General features: G+C 48.4%; 1 pseudogene; it reads right to left on the bottom strand.

Moving 5' to 3' along the window:
• Positions 1-1,620: 1,620 nt before the first annotated feature.
• Positions 1,621-18,581, bottom strand: LOC139605364 (serine/threonine-protein kinase PAK 3-like; annotated as a pseudogene).
• Between the last annotated feature and the right edge of the window lie 3,438 nt (positions 18,582-22,019).

The raw sequence follows: 22,019 nt of genomic DNA, 5'->3' as shown, positions 1-22,019 counted from the left end.
AATGGCATCCTGGCTAGTATCAGGAATAGTGTGGCCAGCAGGAGCAGGGAGGTCATTCTTCCCCTGTACTCGGCACTGGTGAGGCCACACCTTGAGTATTGCGTCCAGTTCTGGGCCCCTCAGTTTAGGAGGGACGTTGAGATGCTTGAGCGTGTCCAAAGGAGAGCAACGAGGCTGCTGAGGGGCTTGGAACACAAGCCGTGTGAAGAACGACTGAGGGAGCTGGGGTTGTTCAGCCTGGAGAAAAGGAGACTCAGAGGTGACCTCATCACTCTCTTCAGCGTCCTGAAGGGTGACTGTGGTGAGCTGGGGGTCGGTCTCTTTCTCCGGGCAACAACAGACAGAACAAGAGGACACAGTCTCAAGCTGCGCCAAGGGAGATACAGGCTAGAATTAAGGAGGAAGTTTTTCACAGAAAGAGTGATCAAATACTGGAATCATCTACCCAGGGAGGTGGTGGAGTCACCATCCCTCGATGTGTTTAAAAAAAGACTGGATGTGGACTTGGTGCCATGATCTAGTTGAGGTGTTAGAACATGGGTTGGACTCGATGATCTTGAAGGTCTCTTCCAACCTAGAAATTCTGTGATTCTGTGAATATAGCCGGACGGGACATACATGAGCTTGTCTGGCCTTTGCTGCTTGACCAAATAGCAGCAACTGTGGAATTTTACCCCAGAGACACTTTTGGCTGGCTGGATGCTGCAGCTGGGCGCTTGGAGGCAAGTCCAGGCATGCAGGAGTTCAGGTTTACCTTTGGTGGAGAAGCTTTAAGGCGAGGTGAAGGAAAGGAGTTGGTTCTGATGGAGGGTTTCGATCCAGAGCTTTATTCCTGGCCCACAGGCCTCTGAATCCATCAACGGCTCCAGGAGAACTCCCAACCGCATGGTTTGCTCGCCCTTTTAGCCGGGGGAGAGGGCAAGGGAAGGAACACAGGGGACCACCAGCCAGGTACGGGGCGGGGAAGTCTCAAGGGACTGAGAACACCTGGATGGCCCAATGTCCTTCCAGGAGGGGAGGGCATCTTTTGAATTCTGCCAATCACTCGCCGCCCTTCTGGAATGCCAGGATTGACAGACAGCGCTCAGCAGGGGTCAGGGTGTGGAAAGGAGGGATGATTGACACACCTGGCAGGGAATTATCAGGGAGGAACCTGGGGTATCTGAGGCAAACCATGACATCACACCGCAACATACCACACTACTGAAAAAAATACAGTACTACTGACTAAGATAACATAACACATATAGTATATTAATTTATATATATATATATATGTTCATTTTAATATCTGTGAAGAGCCTATCCTGTAATATGTACTTTTCACAACACCAAAGAAGCCATTTGCACCTTTAATAGACAGCTGACAAGTCAGAAGGAAATGCTCAGCTTGTTCACAGGGTGAGAAAGAAAGGATTCTTCCAGATGAGTTAAAGTTTCAGAAACTTTATTTCTTTACAATCCTACTCTATAATCCTGTAGGGTGGTATTTGCAGAAAAATGGACAGGCACTAAATGAACCAGCCTAACCTCTGGAGCTAACTAAACTAACTAACCTTCTAGAACTAGGTTAGGTTTTTAATAAAGCTGCATTCAACTTTGTGGATAAAAAGGTGAAGCAGAAGAGTTGCTGACAGACAAAGGGGTAGCAACCCAAATAAAATGACCCTTACAGCATCTACCAATTAGATTAAGGAAAAGATGCGTGCTTGCCTCAGGACAAAATAGAGCTACCAGTCAAGAGATGCTGGACAAAGTGCAGCAACCAACCAAACAATGCATGTCTATAGAAACCTTTAGGATAGGAACTAATTATAAACTATGCTTAGAAGCACAATAAATGGCTTGTCCTTGATTCACATTGAATTGTGCAGTCTTTTGTCTTTTCTCCACATACTCCTACTCTAAATCCTACTCTACAGTCCTACTCTAAATCCTACTCTAAGATGGCTATGGAGAAAATGGTCCTGATATGATTATAGCACTGTTTGCTTCTCCATCCTCCTCTTCATTGAGATGATGAGTGGTCTCAGGGTGGATGCAGCCTCAGCTGATGTTACAAATGGATGCTGTTCACAAAAAAACCCCAAAACCCAAAAACAAATACAAAAACAAAAAAAAGAAAACAAACAAATTAAAAAACAAACCAAAACAAACAAACAAACAACAAAAAGACAAAGAACAGTGAAGAGTGAACCATTACTTTCCAAGCTCAGTACTTCACAGGCTCAATTTGGATTGCTCTGGGTCCTAAAAAGACCCAGAAAGAGGAGCAATGGCACCATCTGCTACCAGCAGTCATGTGCAGGACCCTGCCATCACAGGCAAACCTGGCCCAGAATCCCGCTCATCCATTTATTCAGGTTTGTTTATCTTGTTGGGATCTTTGCCCTGCCAGTGCTCTAGAAATGGTGCTTTCTGTCCCTGGGTTATCTTCCTTTCAGGAAACTCCAATGACTCACATAGGTCCCTGTCTTTGAAAGACAGGCACTGTGCTAATTCCCCCAGGGACAGAAAGCAATGTCTACCTTTCCATGCCCTGCCCCTCGTGTGCTGGATGGCACCTTCCTTCCCAGCAGGGCCAGCCCAGTGGCACTGGGTCCTGCAGTTCCCTCTCTGCCACACAACCTGGCAGTAACCCTGGCGCAGTTCCCGTCTGCTTGAGCGTGCCAGGCAGCAGATGGGGCTGGGACAAGTCCCTCCCAGCTGTCCCTGTTTGCGTGCCAGAAACCTCCAAGGGTGGGCTGGGGGGCACAAACCAGGGCCCCTCAGAGGCTCACAGTGAGCCCCCACAGCCCCTCCTGCCACAGCCAAATCTCTGACTGCTCAGCTGGGACTGGCTTCTTTGGGTTCCTCCACCACCATTTCATGTCTCTGTACCCTGCATTGCTCTGCTTCAATTCTTTTGCCATTAGATAAAACTGAACACTCCACCAAATTAGAAAAGACAGCAACAGAAACAGTCAGAGGACAGAGCACCTCTCTGCTCAGGAAATGCGGAGAAGAGGTGGAGTTATTCAGTTTTGTGAAGAATAGGCCCCAGGGAGACTTTATTGCCACTTTCCAAGACTTCAGAGTAGCTTTGAAGAAAGTGGGGGACATCTTTAACAGGGTCGGTTACAATAGGATATGGACAAATATTTTTAAACACAAAGGGCATCAAATCAGAGTAGGTCTAAGGAAGAACTTGTTTACTTGGAGCATGGTGCCACCCTGGCACAGCTTGCCCCAAGAGCTTGTAGGTGCCCCATCCCTGCAACCATTCCGGCTCCGGTGGCAAAGGGCTCTGAGCAACCTGATCTCTTTAAAGATGTCCCTGCTCATTGCAGGACACTTGCACCACAGGACCTTTACAGGGCCCTGCCAGCCCAGCCCAGTCTAGGATTCCTCACTGTTTTCATTTGAAGAGCACCAAGAGTGGAGGTGAGGAGGAAGGGGGCTCATCTGATGCCTTGGACTTGAGTGGAGGAGGAGCCCGTCCCTCAGACCCTGTTTCACCTGCAGCCCCTTCACATTTTACCTGCAGGAGCTCCTTGGCAGACCAGCGCCGCGCCTCGTCTCTCTGCAGGCAGCAGCTCAGGAAGTCACGCAGGCAAGATGAGAATAGGTTGGGCTGCTGCAGCTTTTGTCTTCCTCCTGTGGCTATCAGGAGTTGAGGCTGGGGAAAAAGGAGACACCAGGCTACACCTGCTTCTTTCCTATCTGTAACTGCTCTCCTGGGTCCCATTGATTAAGCTCCACTCTGCAGTGGCAGTTTCTGCCCTGGCAGAGACCCAGAGATGACTTTCCTTTACCAACCAAAAACCCAAACTCCGATGCAGCCACAGCTTTTCCAACATCCCACAGATCTTGCCTTGGCAGCTGATTTCATTGACTGACCTAGTTAGTGGGAACTACATCACCACAAGCACATTTCCTTCCCTGAAGATTCATACCAGCTTGAGAGGCTTTTTGGAAGAAGGACTTTGCTATACTAACTCTACTATATCCAAGGGTTAGTACATGGAAAAGTATCTCTGCAGTGCTTCTTGGTCCCTTAAGAGCAGCTGCCATAAAACAAAACTAATCAAGCTTTTTGCTTTGTTCTTGAAAACAATGGGAATTGGAAGGAAAGAAAGGAAATCCACCAGGTGTTCCTCAGGTAAGGAAACAAACATTTGGAATCTCATCTTCAACACAGACACATTAAGATGCATGCACAAATGTACTGGGATGAAGACGCCTCCTTGGACACACAGGAGCCACCTGCAGCTCTGTCTCTCAGCAGCCTGAAAATTTCTGCTTTCCTTACATGGAAAAGAAAAACTTTTCATGGTCAAATCAGAAGGAGAGGTTCCATCCCTACGGTCACCCTCTACTCATTTGGCTACTCAAGTCAATGCATTAATGGTAGGCCCATCCCAGAAAGTGCCAGGAAACAAATGGGAGGTTTTGGCAGGCTCTCCACATCACCAGGCTCTGGCTTGGTGACGTGCAGAATGTGGCTTGGGCTAGGAGAGAAACACGATCACTGAGTGTTTCAGCAGCACTGCACAAGAAGCAGAAGAGACTCTGTGGCCTTTACACCCTCATGCGCCAGTTTGAAGCATGTTTCCCAGTGAGAAGAAACTGCACAGTGGGGTAAGTTCCTCTCTAAAAACCAGGCCTTAGCAACTTTCTTGTGTTTGGGCTTCTTTTCTTCATTTCTGGAAATGTAACACCAGTTCTGAGAGGCTTGCCTTGTGGTTTTAGGGGCATCTTCACAGACAGACAAGTGGGAACAACTTGAAACCCAAAGCAAATGTTGCCTGAGAAGAGCTGGGGAGTGTTTGCCTGTGGTGAGGCTTGAGCTGTCTGGCAATCCCTTTCCATGATGTGCAGAAACATCCAGCTGCTCCCCAGAGCTCAGTCCCTCTGGGCACGCTGGCCTCTGGAAACACCTGACGATCCCAGCCTTTCTCCTGCTCAAGAGCATCTAACCTAAGCTGAGCTCCAGTTTCTTCAGCAAGGCCAAGGATGCTCACTTCCATGCAGCTGACAGTGTCCATGGAGCTCAGCAGGTCTTTCTGATACTCCTCAGGCCAAGGAATTACAGTGTAGATTGGCAAGACATTGGCTGATCGTTATCCAGTGTGGTTCGTGTGGAACCAAGCTCTAACATGCTGACAAGTCAGAGGGACAGAGCTCATTCTGCTTTTGCAAGATGGTATTTAGAAACATAGGACACCAACTTGGAACTATTCAAGAATCCATCTCAAATAGACAAAAATATGAATGGCAAGAGGCCTTGGAGTCTCCATAAAAATGCCCACCACTGTAACGATAACTCTGTGCTTGTGGCACTGAAATAGATGGTGACCAAAGAGACTTTGCTATTATCCTCTTTAACCCAAAGGAGAATTTCAAATCCAGAAATGGCAATGCACTCCCCTTGTGTACAAATAATTTATGCGGCTTTCTTTCCTTTTCCCACATCACCAGAGGTGACAAAGAGGGTTTTATCCTGACTCTCAGCTGAGCTCAGCCACTGGCCATGGTGGGGAGCTGGAGTCCTCCCTGTCATTAGAACTGTGCAGGCCAGGGATGGCCCTGCTCCTGTGGTAAAGAAACACAGCACCGGTGTCAACTGCCCACGTTGGATCCCAGCCCAGGCACCTGCCTGCAAGCTCATCAACTTGTTAAAGTACCAAGAAACAGCCAAGGGTTTGGCAAACAATTCTAACTGCAGTCGGAGAAAAACACATCCTAAACTTATCCAGGCCACCCACACACATGACTGAACCATGTACAGATGACTTGAAAGCCTGAAAGTTTCGAAGACCCACAGCATTTGGAAAAGATGCTACAGAATGGAAGAGAAGAGCTGTGTTTCAAAAATGAGAAAGCAAGCAGAACTGCTTGGGCATTGCTTTGGTAGTAGGTTTTTTCTCTTTTTCTTTTTTGTTTACTTTTCTTTTTCCTTTTTTTCTTATGTTTTCTATAAAATTGAAACTGGGAAGGTCTAACCTCCATTTCTCAGGATATTTATCACATGTCTACCCTCTCCACTGAAAAATTCTTGTCCTTCAGAAACAGAGTTCCAACATTGTTCAAAAAACAAGTGAGAAATGTCAGGCATGGCTGGAGGCCAAAATGGCAGGTTTCTGAACTGGTTAGGTTTCTGAACTGCCACTTCCCTTTCTGATACAACCAAAGCTACAGCAGATGCTGATGTGTTGCAGGGGCATTTTTAGAAGGAGACCTTGGTGGAAGTGGTGCCAGCAGATGACAATGGGATTTTGTCCAATGGCACACAGAACATGGGACAGGTGAGAAAGACAGTGGGATCAGTGAGTATTTGCACCTTACCAAGACAGGAGTTGCATTCCAGTAAGGAACTTCTCGTTCCACCATTTCGATGCCCACGATTCCCAAAGACCATATGTCCACTTTGGGGCCATATGGTTGACCTGTCACCACTTCAGGCGCCAGCCACCCAGGAGTGCCGGCCACGCAGCTCCACCTGCCCTGCTCAGGGGTGAGCTGAGCAAAGAGGCCAAAGTCAGCTGTAGAGAAAACAACAAACCATGAAAGCCAGCTCCAATTAGGAAACCAAGCAAAAGAATTCCCCACTCTCAGGCTAAGAATGTGCTGTTGAATCTCCTGGAGAACTGCGCACGCTCGATTTCCTTGAGGCTTTAGCCAAGGGAGTATGGAATTGGCCGTTTCCAAAAAAACCCAGGTTTCTTAAGGCTGCTCACAGCAGTGGACTTTATGCCCCTGAAGCTTTAGATTGTAGCTCCCTCTGTCTGGAAGGGACACACACAGAGCAACGCCACTCTTGACTGCTTGTGGTTCCTTATACCTCTGTGCACGTTGCAACGGTGCCTTCAGCTCGCAGCAGGGGTCCCTGCACTGCCACCAGCACCATTTCTGGGGAGCTGGCAGTCACTCCAAGCAGCCCCACACCCACATTCCTGGAACGCTGCACCTGACCAAAATATACTGACCCAGCTTGACAGAGCCGTCGGTTTTGAGAAGGATGTTGCAGCTCTTCACATCTTGGTGGATGACGCGGTTTGAGTGCAGAAAATGCAGTCCTTGCAGGCACTGAGCGAGAAAACAGAAACAGGAGGGCAAAAATGAGTGATGTGATTTCATCACACAAGAAAGGAAACAAAGAATCTAAAAGATTCCCTCTCCAGGGGAATGGGGAGTAATGGCAGAACAGTAATGGCCACTGAGAGGAAGAGCTTGCTGCTCCAACTTTTGCAGAGCAGGACCTTTCTAAGGAAAGGCACATCAGCTTTTGAAAGAGCAACAGCACCTGCTGTTGTAGGCTGTGCTCTGCAAACCAGCCAGGATGACTCCTGCTGCAGTGGACGTGCTTTTTCCATGCAGAGGACAAAGGAGGGGTTTTGAAAGGAAAAGCCGTCCCTTTGGTGTGAAGCGGATCGCTTTTGTGTGGGAGGCTGCATGACAAAGATTTTCTTGCTGGCCTCAGCACAGGCTTGGAAATATCCCACCAGTCACTTTCCGGAAGCAAAGAGCATTTTGGCTGCACTACTATCCTTTTCAGCTGAGGACTGTGAGACATGAGTCTTTTTTCTTTGCTGATCATTTCAAATCCTGCCACCAGCACCTCTGCTTGTACAGGCAAGGAATGCAGTGAAGACAGACTCCAGGCAAACATTTAGAGAGGCAAGGTGGAGAACAGCAAATACAAATACAAGAGACAGAGCGAGAATACAACAGCAGGAGATAAGAGTACTGGCACTGAGTACAGGGAGTGCAGGGGCACTGGCAGGCCTTTCACTTGAGATGCTTTTACTTGCCCATAGAATAGCAGCAACACAGAAACAAAGCTTGGCACAGGAAATCACTCCAGCTCTGAGCCCCTGTTTCCCAGACAATCCTGCCCAAGCCCTTGGAAACACGGATGGGATTGCTGACCTCCCGACTGATGGCTGCCATCTCATCTTCAGACAGGTAGGTCTTGCTGATGACATTGCTCAGAGTGCCTCCATCCATGTACTCCATAACCAGCCAGAGTTCCTCACCCACAAGGTAGCTGAAAGAAGGAAACAAGGGCGTGGAGATGAATGTACATGGCTAGGTTGCTGTGTGGAAAAGACGGGTTGATTCTTCTTTTCAGGTCCCTTTGAGACAAAGACAAAATAAAGGAATAGACATTCCCTCTTGGCTGTGCTTTGTTTGCCATCCGTGCAGTCTCAAGGAGAAAGGCACAGCTGTGAAAAAGGAGATGTCTTAGATGGGCAGCAAGCAAAATGTGCAGTTTAGTAACAGCCCAGATAAAAAACCTGTCACGCATGGTGTTTCTGGAAAAAAGCACCTAGTCTTCCTGGCATGCATAGCAATGGAAAACAGTGGCAACAATCCAAGGGAAATCCTTGTTAGTTTACCTGGACCTAAGAAGACACTTGAAAAAAATCAAGCTCCAAAACAAAGTGGTGGCTGTGAATATAGAGATCATTGATTTAGTAAGACACGACTCATCCGGGTTTTTGAACAATTTTCCAATACCATGTGCCAGCGAAGAGTCATGCAGACAAAATGCAATCTCTTCCCATCCACTGGAGATGAAAAGAGCAGTTATAATTAGCCAATAATTACAGCTCTATTTTCTGCCAGTGACCAAAGTGGGATTTTACCTTGCATGTTTGCAATATGTGAACAAACATTCATGGGACAAAAGCACAACTCACCTGTCTAAACAATTGACCAGGTTGGGATTCTTATTCACCTTCATGACCATGAGTTCATTGACTTTTAGTTCCTTCTTCCTCAGTCCTTGAAGATGTATTTTCTTTATGACCACCTAAAATGACATTGAAAATCAGTAACTTGAGAGGTTGGTGGCACGAGACCACAAGGCACATGGAGCGAGTGATTTTGCAATGACACAGCTGAGCTGTGCCAAACTGCCTTGTGATTAGGCACTGCAGTAATTAGGAACTGACGTTCCAACAGCCCATTTCTCTGCTCCCTTGGGAGCCAGTTACAGGACATGTGGGGCCACTGACATTTTGCCTTGACCACTTGGTAACAGCAGTGTCTCAGTTATCACCCACAAAGCTCTGACCACACTCTCTGCTGCTTTGTTTGCGACTCAGAAGAAGCAATCCATGCCTTAAAACTCTGTGGATACATCTTGGGCTATGGGCAGGGCTTAGGGCTTTCAGGGACGCCTTGCAGATCTCTCCCTGTGTGCAGTTCCCAAGTGCAGCAGGTGGCTAAGGAACCACCAGTAACTTTCAGATGTATTTGCTGGCAGCCAGAAATGAGACTTCAGGACTCTGAAGCTGTAGCCCCAAAGAGCAGTGAGGTGCTCGAAGGCACCACCTTTGTTTCAGCAATGGAGAGCGAGTGAGCGCGTCCTTCTCTGAAAGGAGCCGCTGCCCTCCGTGCCTTCCTTCTGGCAGCTGAGGAGGACAAAGTCCCAAATGCATTTTGCGGGCTGGCACCAGTCTGTGCTTCTTGTGCCTTTTCAGCACAGCTCTGCCCAAAGCTCCAGCCACAGCTCACACCAGAGGGGAAAGCCCTCGAGTGCAGCAGAGTCTGCAGGTGCTGTTGACAGTTACCTCTCCTCCTGTGGCAGTGTCGAGTGCTTTACAAACATCTCCAAAAGTCCTAGAAACAAAACAGAAGCAGAGAAAGGAGAAGCCATTTAGATCTTGCAGTGAAAGCCAGCCCACGCAGGAGATCTGTGCTGTAAATGCCTAAGACCTGCAGGACACTGGAAGCATGGAGATGTCTTTGACAATGCCTTCTGAGCACACTTAGAAATTCTGATCAGCACTGACAATCTAAGCCCAGTGCCTGAACACATTTGCAGCTTGTCTGACTTCACACTTGATACCTATTCCACCAGCAAAACACCTGATGCATAGTTTGGTAAAATTAACATTGCTTGGACTCACCCACTGCCAATATTTTCCAGTTCAATGTATTTTATAATAGGATTTTCCATCTTCGCCATTCTCCCTGAGGGAAACAAAATGCAAGATGTTCACTTTAAAGCAGAGATCCCAGCTTCTAGGAGATACAAAAGGCAGCCCCACTGTCTGGGGCTCTGAGCCCTCCCTTTGTGGACAGCTGGCTAACAACAACAGGAACAGGAACTGGAACAACAAGAAAAGAACAGCAGGTCCACAGCACAAGTGGCTGGCACAGAGACTGATTTCTAGCATCCTTTGAAGTGAGAGACCTCTTGACAGCAGACACACAGGGAAGCACAGGGAGATACATTCAGAGACTGAGACCAGAAGAGAACACCTACCAAGGCAAGTAAGTTTGTCATCTAGAAACATTAAGGAGAGCTGGGACTAACAGTGCCTTTGTTTTCTTGGGAATAAACACTGTGAGATTTAGAAAAGGTTTCCTACTTGCTAAGATTAAATGCACCTGGACATCTAGAATCAATTCCTCTGAACAGATGTCAAGTTCAGAACAGGAGGAATTATTGCCAAGTGTTCCCATCTTTTCCAGCTTGCAGCAGTTTGCCAGAAGAATGCCTCTGCGTTTGTAAACCAGAGCAGCTCATGCTAGAAGCAATCCCGACGGGGCTTTCAGCGTCAGGGCCCTCACCCTTTATGAGCAGGCTGAGCTCAAAGACGCCCTTGCCCGTGCCCCGCGTGAAGAACCACGCCGCTTCTCTCCACCCCGACAGCGCGGATCAGTCGCTCCCATTGCACTCGCCCTCTCGGCACCGCACACGTCCCCATCCTCCCAACTCGGCACGGCGGGCATGGGCACAGAGGACAGCAGTGCTCCTCAGGCGCCCTGTGACACAGAGAGCTGCCCAGAGGAGATGCTGACCCTCTTGTGAGTCCGGGCCGTGCGACGCAGCAGCCGGCCCAGAGAAGGGGCTGCTGCCTCAGGCAGCTCCGCGCTGCAGCAGCCGGGCAGCAGCGGGACCCTCCCAGCTAAGGAAGGCTCCAGCCTCTGCACTCCCACCAGCCCTCAGGGGCAGGGCAGCGACCACAACAAGGCTGGCAAAGCCCAAGCATGAGCACTGACAGGCACTGACTGGAAGAAGCCAGAGGGAGCCTGAGCCCTGTACAAGCTGTTGCCCCCATTCAGGACACAATAGGATGGGCTTTGAGATCGGCCACACCGAGGCGCAGATCAGTGCCCTTTTTGTCCCAACAGGTGATGGTAGACACAGAATCCACTGGGCTCTCTTCTCAACCCTACCAGATCTTATCTGAGAGCACAGCACTGGCAGCTGTTAAGGGCAAGAAGCAGATTCATTGGGTTGTGCTGCAGAATCACAAAGGGCTTGATGTGTTCTCCTAGAGACTGATCTCAGCAGGGATTCTGCCAGTGGCTAGGACTCAAGCAGTCACAGCCTTCTGCTGATCCAGGAACAATCCCTGCTTCTGCCTTTGGCAGAGAGGGAAGCCCAGGCAAACTCCAGCCAGTCTAAGCTGCCCTCAGAGGCAGCAGGAACACCCAGAGCTCTCTCTTGCTGCCTCGGAGCAACGCCAGCACTTCTGTGACACTAAACCGAGGAGAACCCTTTGGTACAGCTATGCTGACACGTGCACACAATACACTGTCCCTCAGATAAGAAAGATACCAGACGTACTCAGTTGCTCCAGGGAGTCACCCGCCATCTCCTGTTGCTGAGCAGCAGCTGGGTCAGCACGGGAGGTGAACCAAGTGCTCAGGCTCCACTTCTTCAGCTGGAGAGCAAAGGCTCCTTGGGACGGCACTGCTGCTTCTGCAGCAGCTTCAGTGTCAGAGTCAGTGTAGATCTGAGACAAGAAATGAGTTTATGTCAGGAAGGTGTGGCAGAGATTGCCCTGAAATGCAAGAGAGATTGCCATTTGAAATGCAAGCCCTTAGGAAGCTGCTGTCAGCGACATGCAGAGCTCTTCAACTGGATTGCTTTGGATGTCCACTTGTGAAACCAAATGGTCAAAACCAAAGGCTGGTTTTACTCGAGGTCATAGCCAGTTTCTTGTTCTAAAGGATGACTGCAGCAACGACCCCTCCACTTCCTCCCAAAGACTCCTTTCCCCCTCCTAGGTCTGCAGATACATTTGCAGCTCCTCATTCTAATGTTCTACCTCCTGCCATGAAATTCTCTTTTTCTGCACCTTCCTCGGGAGGTGCTCATCCTGCAGCATCTCTGGATGGTTCAGTTCCTGGGCCTCATGCCAGCCTCGGGGCTCTTGGTTGCCCATCATTTGCTGGAACTCTCTGCAGGCTGCCAGGTAGGATGGCAACACTTCCACCTCAAGTCAAACAGAACAAAGCAGTCAGAGACTACAGCTTGTCCCCGTCAGCCAGGAGTCATCGACTGGGAAGAAAGTAAAGAAAAGGACAGGAGCAGATTCACAAGGGATACAGACAGCTTGTAGCTCGTATTCCAGATCTACGTGAGTGACCATGTTCACCTGCAAAAACACCTCAAGAAACAAGGTCACCTGGAAGAAGCCAGCAGGAGTTCATTCGGATGAGTGTTGGCTAAATGGCCAAGGGAGTAATGCCACTGTCTAGAGCATCAGCTGAGATTCAGCAGACCAGGAAGTGCCCTTCAGAGCAGCTCTGACAGAGGCCTCATCAGGATGGCCTCAGAGGCATCACCCACCCCCTGCTGCTCTGCACTGGAAAGGCAAGGAGGGCAGAAACCACCCCTTGGGTGACTGCAGTGGCTATTGCTGTTTCACTCACTTGCTTTTCTAGAGCCTTTTGTTCCTGAAGGAGGCGATTAATTTTCTCTTTGATGATTTTAATTTTTTCATCTAGCCTCTTCTTCCTTGCCTTGATCCTAGCCTCAGTTTCCTGCAGCTGTGCCTGCACCTGTTCATCAATTTTCTGTAAACAACAACGGAAAGGACTCTCTTTCATGTGTGGAGTGGCTGCCATTCCTTCATTCACCTGTTTTTGTTGATTGCCCCTCTGCATAGGGAGATTCTTCTCCTCTTGGATGTCTTCATTCCTCCTCTTTGCTGCCATGATGTCACTCTGAGCTTCAGGCAGCTCTGCTTGTGGCTCTGCCTTGATGTTCTGTACACACAAAAGCAGAGCAAGTGACTGAGAGCTGCCATCAAGATCAGCTTTTCCCTCTTTTAGCCTCAAAATCACATTTATTCAGCCCCTTCTTTCTGCTTCCCTCCCCAGCTCTGCTTCCACTGTAACCATCCTGTCCCGGTGCTGGTCTCTGCAGATTCCAAGGCTCTGTCCTTTCAGTGCCTGTGAGACTTCCTGGCCTCCTCAGTCCCAGGAGCTCTGGTTTATGCCCCTCTTCCTGCCCTTCCCTCTGTCCCCTGGCCAGTCAGGCTTACCTGGCCATTCTCCTGTGGCTCTTCCACCTGCTGCCTGAGCTGCTCTTCCTGCTCTCGGGCAGGGAACAGCTCTCCCTGAATCTGGCATGGCATCTCAGATAAGGCAGTCTGCTCCTGCTCTTTCTCTAGAAGCACCTGCACAGAAAGCAAGACAAGATGGGTTTCACCTTCCCGTACGACCTTTGTGGGCCAAGACTCAAAGACTGCTGGGCTCACACGCTCCCAAAGCACTGTGCTGCTGCTCTGCTGGGTCCTTCTCTGCCCGTGGGGAGGCACAGATTCCAAAGTGACCCTGGCCCTACAATCAGGGGCCATCTGGGGCTGAAGCTCCAACAGCCTCTCAGGCAGCTGACAGGGAAGGTGTGGCATTTCTCAAGGGTCTGGTGAGGGCCTCCCTCTGCTTCTGCCATGTCCTCTTTGTCTTTCAGTGGTGACTGACACCCCGCCCTGTCCCACAGCTCCATCCTGGCCCTGCAGGTGGCTTCCTGGGTGAGCTCACTCCTTGTGAGAGACACTTCTGGAGTTCACATTCCCTTCAGGCCTGCACCAGCATTCCTCCTTCCTGACATCTACACTCTTGTTAGAAAATGGGGTCATTCAGGAGATAAGCATGCATGCAAAGATCTCTGATGGAAGTCAGAGAACCTCTATGGCCATCTGAGTAAATGGAGGAGGACCAAGGTGTTTCTTCTCCCTCTTTTGTCAACTGAGAATTCTGACCAGCAGTAACAGAGTTTCTCATAAGGCCCCATTAACAAATGCACTTACACAGCCCTGGGGATGCCAGCGAAGGAAACCATGTGTCATGTAATGCATGTATGGGCAAAGTCACCAGACCCCAACTACAGCATGGGATAGTTCCACTCCCTTAGGACATGCAAAAATTTAAAGGATAAAAAGAAGGCTTCAGGTCAGAAAAGGCTGGAGTAGGGAAACATGAGGGGAAAAAACAACCATCTCTGGAGGGGGAAACATCTCTGCCTGCTCAGGATCAGTCAATGGAACTTGTCTCTACTCCTCTCCTGAAGGGATGCCTTTAGGTGAGCTTTGCATCTTCCACTGCTTTGGAGCAGAGCCAGGAAGATTCAAATAGATAGACAGACAGATCTCACTTTTATAATCTCTCTTTACTGTACTGTGGTATTTACATTCTTTGAACACAGAGAGATATAATTCTCTCTCCTAGGTTTTTTTTAAGGGGAGGTAGTGAGAAACTTAAGAGAAGAAGAGAAAACAATTATTATCTCTACTTGCTGTTCTTGTTGTTTAGTACATGTAGAATGTGTTCTAGTGATTGTTTACTGAAAGTGATTTGTTAATTGGATTTTAGTGATAGTTGTTTAGCTTGATTAGCCAATTAGATAAAAGCTGTGTCATGACTGTCTGGAGACAGTCACAAGTTTTTCTTTAGTAGCTTTTTAGTATAGTATCTCTTTAGTATAGTTTTAATATAGTACTAGTGTGATATAACATAGCTTAAGAAAGCATTTGTTTAACCTTCTAAATCATAGAGTCAAAGCACATTATTCACCACGTGGGGGTCACCCTGAATCAATACTGTCCTTTCTGTCACTACACACATCAACACTCGGTAGCAGTGCCCCGATCTGCAGCCATCCTGAACTTGCTCTCCTGTTGCTTCAGTAACCCACACTCTTGGGGAATCTGGAGCGTGTGGGTCCTTATGGAATGCAATCAGACCCAGAGCGTTGCACTGGGAACTGCACTCTTTGTGCATCTGTGCTCGGGCAAGTTCTTCTCTTGGACTCGAGCACACTGATGGTGCTAAAGTGGCTGGAATCAGAAATGCAGCCCAGCCCCTCCCAGCTCCTCTAATCTCTGAGCACCAGCTGGAATGCAAGGGCATTGATTTCCTGCTCAATTCCCAAATACAACACACACTGATTCCCTGGGCTGCCAAAAGACACGGGAGCCGTTAACCTGAAAGTGATGTGTTTCCGCCAGTGCTGGAAAAGGGCAGGAAAGATTGAGAAAAAGCTCCCTTGCTCCCTGGAGAAGGAGAAATTACACAAGGCTTCTCCTTCTAGCAAACAAACAAACAAATAAACAAACAAAATATGAAAGTGTTACCTACTCCAGTGTCTAAAGCACTTGGATGCAGTGAAGGGATGTTTGGCAGGGAAACAGCCCTTGTGCTGAGCATTGGATCTCTGGATCTAAGGCAGGGATCTATGGAAGTCTGCCTGAAGGTCCCTCATGAGCCCCCATTGTCCAGGCTAAAGCTCCCTCAGCACCTCCTCGCTGGCCTTGTGCTGCACCCCCTTGCCCAGCTCCCCTGTCCTTCTGTGCACGCGCTGCAGCCCCTCAAGGACTTTCTGCTTCCCAGGGCCCACAGCTGCACCCAGCACTGCAGCGGTGGCCGCAGCGCTGCCCAGCACAGGCCACGCTCGCTGCCCTGCTCCTGCTGCCCCCCTGCTGCTGACACGGCCACCGTGCCCTGGCCCTTCTTGGCCCCCTGGCCACACGCTGCCTCATCTTCAGCGGCTCAAGGCCGCCAGCCCTGCGTCCTTTTGGCCCACGCAGCTCCCCAGCCACAAAGGTGCCCATTTCACTTCAGATACAGCAGGCATCATTGCAAGGTGTACATCCTGGTTTTAGCATTACAAGACAGCAGTCAAGGACTTGCAGCTTTGCTCCCACTCTAGGCTCCAATGCAGTTTTCAAAGCAAACTACACAATAGAAGGTATCAACAGACACATGCAATGTCTGGTTTTTGCCTCAGAAGAAGGGTTCAGAACTACTCACTTTGTTTCTTTTGCCACACTAGACAAGAATGCCCCCCCCAGCTTCATGGACAACACAGTCATCTCCTTGCAGCTTATCAAAGACCAAGAAACAGGCAGACTCAGAGCACCTATCTGCTCTGCTACTGGCTGCTCTGCCTGAAGAGGCAGAAGAGCAACCTGACAACAAAGGCACCAAAATCCCTGACTTCAAGCAGCAGCTCTACATCCCCAGCGTGTCTCTGAAATAGTCCCAAGTAAGCACACCCAAGAAGTTTGTGGGGACAAAGCACCACAAAGAGCTTGTGTGGTCAGATCAGCATTTTTTTGTGCCTGCAGCTACTTGGCCAGTCTGTGCAGGGGGACAGGTCCCTCCACGCCACAGTGTCCCCTGTGTATCTGACAAGGCTGAGCACAGTGTCTTTGACATGCTCCCTGCTCTGGGATCAGGGAGCATCCATGCTCCAGGCTGGCCCCTGTCCAAATGCCAGGAAGCTGCTGCCTAAGCATGACAGATCAAAGCCCATTGTCCAGCTGTCACAGGCTGGGGGCAATCACCAGGTCCTGGCAGGACTCCAGCACTCAGCATCCTCAGCCAGCCACAGCAAGTGCCGGCTGGTCAGAAACTTGCAGCTCTGCCTTGCACCAAAGACAGCAGCACACACAACTGGCACTTACTGGCTCAGAATGGTCAGGCTGTGGTGTGACCACAGCTGGAGGCTGGCGCTCATCCACCTCATTTGCCTCCTCTTTGGCCTCCTTTCCATGAGCAGAGGGAGCCAGAGGAGAGACTGCTGTTGGTTCTGTGATCTGTGGACAGACAGCAGTGTGAGGGACAGAAAGTTACCTATAATTTATAACCTTATTTCTATTCAGCACTTTATTCTATTCAGCTCTATTTCTACAACCAGCTGTACTAAGGACAAATCAGAAACTTTGAGAACAATGGGATTCTAAGTCACTGTGACTGAATTTAAATGGGCTAATTCAACAGAATTGCTAATAGTTCTGAATTAGACATTATGCCCTGGCTACTATCAAGAAGCAACATTCTCTCTGCAAAATGAGCTTTTCATTCCTTGAAAGTTCTGAAATGGAAAATCAGGAAAAAGCCAGCAATGCCTTTGTTATTGCTGCTGCAGACATGGAAATGGATTTTCTTTCAGCCTACCCAGCTGGCCCTCTACACTCTGCTGCCACAGGCCAAGCTCACAGCTTGCTCTACAATTCTTAAACACCAGGAACATGAAATGTTCCTTTCTCACTCACCTCAGGATCAGCACCTCTGAATACACGGATCATGTGATCTGGAGTGGGCAAGGGAAAATGAACAAGGGCTGTGAGAAAACTGCCTGGGCTGCTGAATCCCACAGAAGAGAAGAAGTCAACCCAAACAGAGAGTATTTTTCTTTATCAACATCCCTCCACGTGACATACTTCTTTCACACAGCCAGCAAGAGATCAGGACAATAATCTTGGTTGTGCCTACACTTCGGCCTGTTTAGCCAGTAAATGAATACAAACGTGATCAAGAAAACGCAAATTGTTCTTCAACACTCAATGCTTCTGTTCTGTTCAACAGATAAAGCAGCTCTTGTTCTCTTGTCTTTCAGGTACTTTTTTAAAAAACAGAAGTTGCATGCACTAATTCCCATTAAGTTGCTGAAAACAGTCACCCAGAAAAGCTTCCCCAAAATCCCCCTGAGCTGTGGCAGTTCTACTGTGAAACAGCACAGCAGCAGCTCCAGGGCTCAGGAGCAGACACTCATGGCTTTAGAATTTGCACTTCACTGCAAAGGGAATCACTATTTTAGCACTCAGTCAAGGGTCAAAATAGACAGTCAAATCCTTTCATTACAAAATTTAGAATAAAAGAAGCTTTCCCTCAGTTCTGGGGAGAACTACAAAGTCTTTAGAAGGCCTTCTGAGAAGGCCTCCCAGTCTGCATTTTGGAAGTTGTCCTGCTTGATCCAGCAAACTGAGGAAATGACAGACTCTGCTGCCACAGACTCTCCCTGGAGGGAACGGAAGCCCTGCAGGTTCCCTTGCAAATGCTGCCCCTGTGGCTACAGGCACCCCCTTTTTAGCTGAACGCCCTGACAGGAGCTTTACCAAACCACTGGCATCCTAATGCTCTTTCTCTTTCAAAATCAACCCAGCCACTAAGAAAGAGCAGGAAGACATGCAAAAGCCAGGTTAGCTTACACCCTAACCTAAATAGAGTTGAAACCTCTACTTACTTGCCAGGCTAGTCATGAAATAGGCGGAATAAACAGTGCCATACATGGTGCAAACTGCAGCAGCGAGTTGCTCAATCATTGTAGCACTGTTGTTCAAGTTTACCCCAACACTACAAAAGCCAAGACTCCTGTCAGTGTGCAGCTACACACTGACAAAGGCCACAATCAGGAGGATGCTCCTGATCTCAGCAAGCCCTAGGGCTGCTCTGGCACTGAGGCCTTCCGTGCAACAAGGCAACCTTCTGATGTCACCACGACGATGTGGCAACCATGCCCTGATATCACAAAGCAAAGTATGACAAAGCAAAGCATCACAAAGCATGTTAGTCTGTGAATTTATGCAAAGCAGTAACCAACCTCCCCTACAGCAAACACAAAATGGCCTCGGAAGTTCTCCTCTGACACAAAGCAGCACAAACTCCCCCCATGGGCCAAACCCTGTTGTTGAAGGGATCCAAGAGGAACTCCAAGAGTGCCCCAAGCACCTACAGCCTGTACCCCAAGTGAGCATTCAGATGGGACCCAAGCAAAGGAAACCAGACCAAGAAAATGGCCCAAAGCATTGTCCAGAACCAGGAGAGAAAGCACTATTGGCATAGCAGCTGAAGTAATTCCTAACAAATCACCCCATATATCTGCATGTTTATTGGATGTTCCCAGGGCTGCTGTGTATGTACATCTCTTCCCCTGCTCTGCCTTTCTTCCCCTTTGGCAGCAGTGGAACTGGCAGCATCTGCCCGCCAGCAGCAGCTGCTCCAAGCTGGGAACGCGGCTGGCGGTGCTGATTTCCAGAGGCTCCTGTGTCCCAGGGAAGCCAAGGCAGGAGCAGCTGAACGGCGCTGGCGCTGCTGCTGCTCTGTGCCAGAGAGCCCCGGCTGGGCAGGGCACGGTGCCCACTGCGCTGCGGGCTCCTTCTCCTGCCAGAGCTGGGCACACCTGGGAGCAAGGCATGGCAACCTTTGGGCAAACCAAGGGGTTTCTGGGGCTGCACTGCTCTGCACACACCCAGCTCACCTGCAGCACAGAACCTTGGTCCCCCAAAAGGTAAACAAGATGGAAACAGCTGGAAAAGATCTCATTTCAACCATTCTTTATGCTTCAATAGAAATGACCAAAATGAAAGTTACGGAGCAGGACCCGATCCACACTGCCAGCTCAGTGTGAGAAAAGAGGCATTACTTTATTTCAGTGCTGGGTGCGTGGGGAATCACTTCCCTGAAACATGCACACCCACGTGTGTGTATCCATGGAACTAAGACATTCCTTTCATTACTTTTATTCATTACTTTGCTCAAACTCACAGGCTAAACATTCTCACAAAGTATTTGACATGTTTAAATCACTTCCCCAAAATTACTGACATTTAGAGTAGAGGTCTCTTGAGGGTCTCTGCTGGTCATGTGGTGAACATCCCATTCCTCAAATTCTCCTTCCATGGTTAAGAGCCTTCTTCTCCTTGAATGCATTGCAGCTACCTCCTCAGTAGGCCCACTGTCTTTATTCTCAAGGCTAAGATATCCACTTGCACACATTAACCACTGGTGTGAGGGAAGGTATGACTCAGCACCGCCTGTTAAAGCTTAACAAATTCACCATTTGTTGCAGGTAAACACTTCCCCAACGTCTCTCCTTCCTTCTCTGGGAATCAAACACAAGCATTTTGTGAGCACTGAGCCCAAGGCCGCCTCCAACCCTCCTGTCACCCACCAGCCCTTCTCTCTTCACAAACAGCAGGTCCAGCAGTGCCTTCCCTCACTGGCTCAGTCACCAGCTGTGTCACAAGTTCTCTGTCACACACTCCAGGAACATCCTGGGCTGTTTGCTCTCCGCTGCACTCTGTTGCCAGCAGACATCCCCACCCTGTTCCATAGCCCTTGCAGAACCCTGCACCTGCTATCCCCGGGCACCTGGGAAGGGGAGGCAGTCACGGAAGAGATGCACCAGCTGCACCGGGCAGGAACCAAAACCCTCTCGCGGCACAGCTGCTGGCCTGTGTCTGGCACAGCTCCGGCTGCCCCACTCCTCATGGGCTTTTGGCTGGAAATGCAATTGCACTTTCTGCCTCATGTAGAAATACCAGGGCTGCACAAACAACGGCCAGCAGGCCACATCCCAAAGGCACTGCAGCATGGAGTTGAGAAGGAAGAAGACCCTTCCCCAATTCCTAACCATACCAAAAAATACCACCATAATTGGGACTTTTAATCTTCTGAATGCAGAGTTGATTCACAGGGTGACAAGGGAATCTTCCAATGGAGTTGAAGTGTGGTAGAGTTTTTATTCTGAGTCCTACTCAGACTGTTGATTTGAAAATTTATTTTAAAATATTTTTTAAAAGGCTGTGCAGTCATATGGTTTTGTTCTAATACCAAAATGGCTAGATTTAATTACATCCAAACTGATTAGTCTGTAAAAGCTTTCCTGCAGAATAGCCACTAAACAAGAAATGAAAATCTGTGGACTGTTGACTTTGCAAAATTCTACTAAATTTATCAGACAATGAGGCATTTTTAGTTAGATCATAGAGCAAATTAATTTCTATGGATAACTTGATTTGGATAAACCTGTTGATTTCAAATTAAAATTGCCAGCATGTACTAAGTGGAAATCTGAATACTCACTTCTATGAGGTCTGAATTATTAGATAGTCATTGTTCACCATAATAACAAAAATTAACATTCTGGCTATTTTTTTTACTTATCGTCAGCTCTTCAACACTCTTTGTAACATCAGAAAGAGAGTTTGTAGCAAGGTGAACCATGGGTTGGTGGAGCATTGCAGAAGGCTCCTGTGTCAGCACTAAATATTCACATTTACCATGGCATCACTCCTTGCCTTTAATTCCAAGCTACAGCTCAGTTCCTGCAGTATAGATTCACACTTGTAGTCTGTATTTGCAGCTGGTTCTTACTTCCCTGTCCAGAAAAAAATCATGCTTGGATCTCAAATCAAAATGAAACAAGGAGAGAGTCAGGTTCTGGATAGGTATAGCAAGAACTAAGAGATTCTTTTTGCAAATATGTTGAAAAGTTGTTTGTAGATACTGCAAAAATGGCAGATTAAAGACTTGCACTCTAACTTGCAAGCTGAGGTTTGCCTGTTATTTCTGGACTGATTTCTTGAGGCCAGACACTGAACCTAATCAGTAAGAAAATCAAAACCACAGGAGTAGTTTGGAGAATATTGTAAATTATTCTGTCATGATGCTTTTTGCCTAAAAGTTCTGGCCATCATCCGATTGGAGTAATTAGAGGAGATCGAAGCCATCATTCTGTGCCTGTGCACACAGTTCCTTCCCAGGAGCAATCCATGAAGCAACGCTGACGAATCCACACCAGCAGCTGTTGCCACACAGTCATGAAGCAGAGAATATGTATTTCTGCTACACTTGGACAGCTGAAGATGCCTCTGCTGAGCTAATTTTAGTGACTGCTCACCACAGATGAGACCTTGTGGTCAGTCTCCAACAAGTCAGGGCAGTTAATATTCTGCCTAAATGAAGTAAGTCTAGCAATACATAGGCCATGGAGCCTGAGGAAAGCCAGCAGCTGTGGGAGATTTAATTTGTTTCCGTATCTTTCTTTTTACTAATTTATTGCAGTCAATTATTTAAAGAATGGAAACTTTTGGCATACCATTGGCTGGAAGGTTGGTCAATCTTCCATTCATGACTCCTCTGAAAGCATCACCCCAGTGTTTTTATCAGTAACTCTTCCATTATTATGGCTCACACAGCATTTCATGCAGCTCTTCCTGGAG

Source organism: Agelaius tricolor, unplaced genomic scaffold (assembly GCF_023055355.1).
Source record: "Agelaius tricolor isolate 1412-34295 unplaced genomic scaffold, bAgeTri1.0.p SCAF_65, whole genome shotgun sequence".
Classification (NCBI taxonomy): Eukaryota; Metazoa; Chordata; class Aves; order Passeriformes; family Icteridae; genus Agelaius; species Agelaius tricolor.
The sequence above is the reverse complement of the archived record's forward strand: the minus strand, read 5'-3'. Positions and strand labels throughout refer to the sequence as shown.